Source organism: Sinocyclocheilus rhinocerous, unplaced genomic scaffold (assembly GCF_001515625.1).
Source record: "Sinocyclocheilus rhinocerous isolate Xijiao unplaced genomic scaffold, SAMN03320098_v1.1 scaffold138, whole genome shotgun sequence".
NCBI lineage: Eukaryota > Metazoa > Chordata > Actinopteri > Cypriniformes > Cyprinidae > Sinocyclocheilus > Sinocyclocheilus rhinocerous.
In genome coordinates this window covers 390,337-397,737 of record NW_015635519.1, presented here as the reverse complement: position 1 = coordinate 397,737, position 7,401 = coordinate 390,337, and the positions used below count along the sequence as shown (strand labels likewise).

Sequence of the window (7,401 nt, the reverse complement as noted above, 5' to 3'; positions counted from 1 at the left end):
CATATAGACGGTTATGCTTTCTAAACGCTCTCGAGGTACTTTGATGTCAAACACTGATCGGTCTGAGCCGTGCTGCTTTTAAGTCGAACACACCTAATATTTACGCGTAATTGCATCGCTTTGACCGTAGATCCCACCTTCTCACACGCCATGATTGGTCCATTATGTACAATGCTTGCATGTTATTGGTCAAACTACTTTTCGATCATTACCTTCAGCAAGCATGAAAACAGGAAAACAAAGCCAAAACAAATCCTGGCCAGGACGCGTCCTGGGAAAATGGCACGTATGGTCACCCTATACTACAGTATTTGGTACCATTCACTGTGTTCCATGTTTGAAACAATGTATTGTGTGCTGTCCTGTGACATTTACAGTAACATGTATTTTGATTGATCTACATAGGATTGAGGGTCGAGAATGTAGAGGAGGAAGGAGGCCCATATTCACAGAGGAACAAGATGGAGCGACCATAAACATGGTTTTGGCCAATAATGCGATACGTCTCAGAGAAATTAAGACAAACATCTTGAACGACCACACAGTTTTCAATACAATTTTCTCGATTGCTAACACACAATTCATGAAAAAATTTACCATTTTCTCACAACTATAAACACAGTCTCAAAACTACACACCAATTTGTGCAAACGTCAAACTTCCAGGTCAAAATCAAATACTTTAGTCAAAAGCATATTCTCTTTTGTCAGACCCAAACTTTGGCCTCAGATGACACACAAACCTACTTGTTCAACCTTCACATCATCTAGTCAATTGTGCACATCATAAAAGCAGTTTCTCATTCTTTTGAACAAGTTGCGATTGTTTTGGTACGTTCATGCAAATGATTATGTATATTTGTCTGTATTTTCCTACATTATCAGTTGCTAATGTCATGTTGCTCAAAATGTATTATATAGTTCTCTTTGCAATAGTCTTACCACTCAAAACATCTAGTCATTAGTTCATCGTATAAGCAATTAAATGCAAAATGGTTGATCTTGATCTATGAGTTGTCATAAACTGTCAAGCATATTTTATACACATTTCTATTAGAATTTTGTAAATTTGCCTTGGATTTTGGAGGTGAATCTTGACTTTCACTAATGAAGAGAATGTAGATCAACCAATTATAAACCAGTTCTCTGAAATAGCTCAAAGGTGCATCTCATGTACCTTCATTTGGAAAGCATATAGACAGAGGACAACACAAGAGTTACAGTTTTTTTCGTGCATTTCTCAACTCAGAAATGAAATTCTCAAGACTACTTGTTCAACCTCCACATCATCTAGTCATTTGTACACATCATAAAAGCAGTTTCTCATTCTTTTGAACAAGTTGCGATTGCTTTGGTACATTCATGCGATTGGTTATGTACATTTATCTATATAATACATTATAATACATTATCAGTTGCTAATGTCGTTGCTCAAAATCTATTATATAGTTTTCTGTGCAATAGTCTTACCCCTCAAAACATCTAGTCTTTAATTCATAGTATAAATCATTAAATGCAAAATGGTTCATCTAGTTGTCATAAACTGTCAAGCACATTTTTTACACATTATTATTCAACTTTTTGTAAATTTGGCATGAATTGTGCAAGTGAATCTTGACTTTCACTAATGAAGAGAATGTAGATCAACCAATGACAAGCCAGTTCTCTGAAATAGCTCAAAGGTGCATCTCATGAATCTTCAGTTGGAAAGCATATACTGTATAGACAGAGGACAACACAAGAGTTACAAATTCTGACTATGGACTTTCTAATTTTTTTTATTTTCATCTTTGTGCCCATATTTCTTTTTCCTTTTCTTTATCACAATGACATTGTAATGTATTTTTTTTTTTCTTGGTCAGACCACTAGTAAAAGTGTAACTGGGAATCAATATCCCACATACAGTAATGTGTAAATTTGTACTTTTGAAATGGATATATGGCATACATAAGCATATGGCATACTTTTCAATACAGTAACTGTCATCCAAAATGTTGCCATAGTTTACTTTAGGTAATACTAACAAAGTGCCTGCAGTGTTATATTGACAACATGACTAAGCATTTTGACTATCTTGTTTGTGAACAATGGCACAAGTACTTTTCATTCTGATGGCACTGATATGTTCATTGATATAAATACTTACTTTTGAGAGATGAACTAAAGATTTTGAGTAAGTTACAGGCTTTTGCAGGTAATCCATTGTGTGGTGCTGTTTGTACGAATTGTTTTGAGAAATGCACATACTTTTTTGCAAATATTAAGAATGCTCCAAAGCGACTGAGAAAAACTGTAAGATTCTGACGGGTGTGTTATCAGTTTTGCTACTGAATGTTCACACATGGATAAATGCGCGCTGTTTGAGTTCATTTTTTGATGCTTGAATTAATTATATTGTGTGTTTGTGTTTTCTGAATGAGAACATGGTTAACCCTGTGCAAAATATGGCGTTTTTGTGTAGAGTTTTGCAGAAAACACTGAGCAAATTGGAATGTGTGTGCAAACAGGTGAAATGTGTTAAAAGTTTTGAGAAACTTGTCTTTGTTTCGAGAACTGTATGAATGGTTTGGAAAATTGGGCCAAATGAATCAGTTATAGTGTGTTAGCAATCGAGAAAAACTGTAATGTCCATCAGGTCTCTCTTATCAACACTGTTCTCTCTTATCAACACGAATCCTTAAAAAAACATCACATACAGATGAAACAACTCTACCGAGTGCCATTTGAAAGAAATTCTGAAAGAGTAAAAGACCTACGGCATGAATATGTGCAGGTAAGTAATGTACACTTCAGTATTGTGCATTGCACAGAATCTTTTTACATGTTGTCTTTTTTTTTTCCAGAGTTTTGCTAATTGATGCTGATCCAATCCCACATGAATTTATCTTCATATATGAGGCTGGGTTTAACCTGACTAAAGTAAGAAGAAGAGGGAGAAACATCATTTAGCTATTTTGAATGTCCTTGGCCAATGTGGAGCAACATCACAATGTGTGCTGCAATCACGCAGAATGGGGTCCTCCACTGCCATGCCAAGTTAGGTCCTTACAACACGGCCCACATTCTCACATTTTTAGACAGACTACACAATATTGTCACAGCAGAAGAACAAATGGATGCAGAGCAGATGAGATACATCTGGGACAATGTATCTTTCCGCCGATCTGCTGTGGTCCAAAACTGGTTTCGTGATCATCCACAATTTTCACTCCAATACCTCCCACCATACTCTCCCTTCCTTAACCCCATTGAAGAGTTTTTTACAGCATGGCGGTGGAAGGTTTACGATCTCCAGCCCAATGTCAGGATACCCCTCATTCAAGCCATGGAGGAGGCCTGTGACCTAATTGATGCAGGGTCTGTGCAAGGATGGATTCGCCATTCAAGAAGATTCTTCCTTCGCTGTCTTGTGAGAGAGGACATCGCCTGTGATGTGGATGAAGTGCTAAGGCCAGATCCAGCTGGGCGAAGAGATGAGACGTAGGTGTGTTTTTAAATTTTTTTTTATTTAAAATCATGCTTTTGTTGTGTCTCCACAAATGTTTTTGTTTGTGTACTATATTGTATTTAGACTGTTCTGATTTTCAGTGCAAAATGCGTCCTTTGAAAATGTATGGATGAATTGAATGGTTGGAGAGAAATAAATATTTTCATCAATATGCAGTACTGGTCTTGTGTTTACTGTTTGGTCAATATATTCATGTACATTACTCAAGCAATATCTCTGAAAAAAATCAAACCCAGACTATATCATTAGAAAATTTGAAATTTTACAAGTGTTTAAGATTGAGAACAGCAGTGTGTAAATGAATCAAACCGAATCATATTGTATGAACCTTGTGTGTTCCATACGGTGTCAACATTGTTTTTTGTTATATTATTGTAAAGTTTTGAATGAAGTGTTTTATTTTGCAAAAGAACTGAGATGAGATGGTGGCGCGTACGGACGCAGTGGCTTACAGCTCTCGCTTTTGGTGTGTTTTTGTTTGTTTTCTCGTGTGTTTTTCATTTGTTGCTTCTGTGAAGTATAATTATAGCCACCAGGACTTATTAGACATCGGATTTCAACACAAGATCACAGTCACACGTGACTTTCATCGCACTCATAATATTCCAATGGACATTGTCAGACCACCGCGATCTCAGTGGATTGTTGTCGGCCCTGGCAGACGGCGCAGACGGTGTCAGGAAAGGAAACAAAAGCAGGGCTGCCGGGCCGGCCTTCTGGCGAGACTCAGAAAACAACCACACAAGCCTCCTCTACCAAGCATGTTTCTTACCAAAGCAAGATCCATGGCTCACAAAATGGACGAACTGGAGCTACAGTTCAGTTCTGTACAGTTCAGTTCCCCCCTCAAATTCGCTGATGATACTACAGTGGCGGGTCAAATTTCAAAGTGGGATGAGGCTGCCTATAGAGATGAAATCCTGAGATTGTCAAGCGTGGTTTTCAGCCAACAACCTGACACTCAACACCACCAAAACAAAGGAAATCATCCTTGACTTTAGAAGGCACAGGGCAGACCCCGCTGCCCTCTACATCAGTGGAGACTGCGTAGAGAGGGTTCAGACATTCAAATTCCTTGGCACCATCATCTCAGCAGATCTCACATGGGCAGCCAACACCACAGCAGTCATCAAGAAGGCACAGCAGCGCCTTCACTTCCTGAGAGTGTTGAAGAAGAACAACTTGAAGGAGAAGCTGCTAGAGACCTTCTGTCGCTATACAGTGGAGAGTTTACTGACATACTGTATCACAGTATGGTATGGCCCATGTACTGAGGCAGAGAGAAAGGGAATTCAGTGGATCATCAACATCGCGCAGAGGATCATCGGCTGTCCTCTTCCCTCTCTGAAGGACCTTTACAACTCCCGCTGCCTCAGCAGACCACAGAACATTGAAAAAGACCACTCTCACCCTGGTTCCCACCTGTTCAACCTGCTGCCCTCCGGAAGGCGCTACAGGTGCATCAAATCACGGACAAATAAACTTAAGGACAGTTTCTTCCCCAGAGCTATAATCACACTGAACACACACATGCACTGTGTTCATCTTTTCACCCCCCATCTTACTCAGTGAAATATGTGTATTATATGTGTATTATTCCAGTGCAATCTCTATTTTTGTTCTTAGTGCAATGTTTTCTATATCTTTATTCCTTCAGTGCAGGGCAGCATTATGTTCCAGTGCAATATCAATATCTTTTTTAGTGCAATGTTTTTATATCCCCATTCCTTCAGTGCAATGTGAAATACTTCTACTCAGAGCCAGAAGTGTACCTCATATCAGTGCAATAATTTTTTTAGCAAGCTACTACTTTCTATTTATTAATTTTTATATACAAGCATTTTTTTTCTATTCCATTATCTTTATTCTCTTAGTCTTAGTTTAAATATATTTTAATTGTACAGCTCTCTGTATTATGCATATTCCTTTTTAGTCTCTTTTCTGTTTATTATGTACCTAAGCATCTTACGCAGAAGCTCTGCAATTTCGTTGTATTTTGTGTACAATGGCAATAAAGCATTCTAATTCTAATTCTGCTATTTGTATGTGTAGATGTGTGAGTTGTGTGTAGTGTTTTTACAAAATGAGCCTTTTTTTTTTTATGTGCTTAAGCAATTATAAAAATTTTTAAATAAATGTGTTTAAATAAGAAACTAAAACTGCCATTAGGTGTTCTAAATGTTCTAAATATAAAAAAACAAGAACTCATAGAGACAGATGTCACATCAATTGCACTGCATGAGAATGTGTGTCGTAAAAGCGTGAGAATTGTCAAGTGCTTGAGTCTCACACTGAATCAGTGAAAGTTGACAGCCCCACATTGATATTAGTATACTTCTTTTATAAAGTATCCTTGGAAAATATTATTGAAATTAAATAAAGTTAACTTTATTAAAATGAACGTGAAGTGTACACTTCCTCTGTCCTCATAAACCAAATGGCTTAGAAAATATACAGTTTTAGTGTGTGTGTGTGTGTGTGTATACATAGGTTCTGTGTGTAACAAACATTTTGACATTTTTCTTTGTTTCCCTAAACTCCATACCACTGATGATGAAACAAAACCCACAAACCCAGATTGAGGGAGATTGCCCAATGAGATTTGTTGTCTGATTTTAACGTTAGATCATGCCAAATCATGCCAATGCCACAAATTCAACAAGTACTGTTATTCCAAACTGCTTCACAACAACATTCCATAAACATTCTCTTGTATCTCTTATTGAAGAATAAATGAATGAATAAATGAATATAAAACAAAGAAAGTTAAACACAACACAAATGTACAACACAAAATACAGTTTGCATTTGAGGATCCTCAGATAGAAAGTTTATACAGTACATTATACTGAAAAATGTATTCTGTCTGACTTCATGAGTTTCTGTTTTGCCAACCACAACCAAGAATTCTGAGGAATAGCTTTATTAAATAGAATGTTAAGGATGAGCAGGAAGAGGATTAAGAGGAAGTCGGAATGGTAAGATGGTCAGGTTGATGGCCGTCTGGATGGTTTGTGTGTGTGTGTGTGTGTATATACGTAGGTTCTGTATGTAACAAACATTTTGACATTTTTCTTTATTTCCCTAAACTTCATACCACTGACGACGAAACAAAACCCACAAACCCAGATTGAGGGAGATTGCCCAATGAGATTTGTTGTCTGATTTTAACGTTAGATCATGCCAAATCATGCCATTGCCACAAATTCAACAAGTACTGTTATACCAAACTGCTTCACAACAACATTCCATAAACCTTGAGTTTCTATAAACATTCTCACGTATCTCTTATTGAAGAATAAATGAATGAATAAATTAATATAACACAAAGAAAGTAAAACACAACACAAATGTACAATGCAAAATACACACAGTTTGCATTTGAGGATCCTCAGAAAGAAAGTTTATACAGTACATTATACTGAAAAATGTATTCTGTCTGACTTCATGAGTTTCTGTTTTGCCAACCACAACCAAGAATTCTGAGGAATAGCTTTATTAAATAGAATGTTAAAACCACTTATGCTCGGGTGCGTTTTTTGGTATTTTCGCCTAAATTTGACATACTCAAATTCAAATGTTTACCCTACACACATACAATGGAGGAAATGAAAAAAAAATGGTTTCATTGTAAAGAAAACCATTTGAACTTCAAAATATGAGTGTAATTCTTTATAAATAACATTATATATTTTTCAAATATTACAATAAACACAAAAAAACATAGGCGCTTTTTGGAGTTTTAAAACAAATTATTTTTTTGAAATTCTGTAATTCAGGTTCTATTAGGTCCAGCTCTCTGCAATTTACTTTGTTTGATGCCACTACATGCCAAAAAGTACCAGAAAAAATAATCTTTCAAATAACAGCTTCTAAACAGGAGTTATTACATT

At 36.6% G+C, this 7,401-nt stretch overlaps 1 long non-coding RNA gene across 1 annotated transcript; it reads left to right on the top strand.

The window, feature by feature from the left end:
• Positions 1-2,719: 2,719 nt before the first annotated feature.
• Positions 2,720-2,931, top strand: LOC107746962 (uncharacterized). The gene is made up of 2 exons (XR_001640746.1): positions 2,720-2,773; positions 2,844-2,931. It is a non-coding gene; the product is annotated as an uncharacterized LOC107746962 (long non-coding RNA).
• Positions 2,932-7,401: the final 4,470 nt, after the last annotated feature.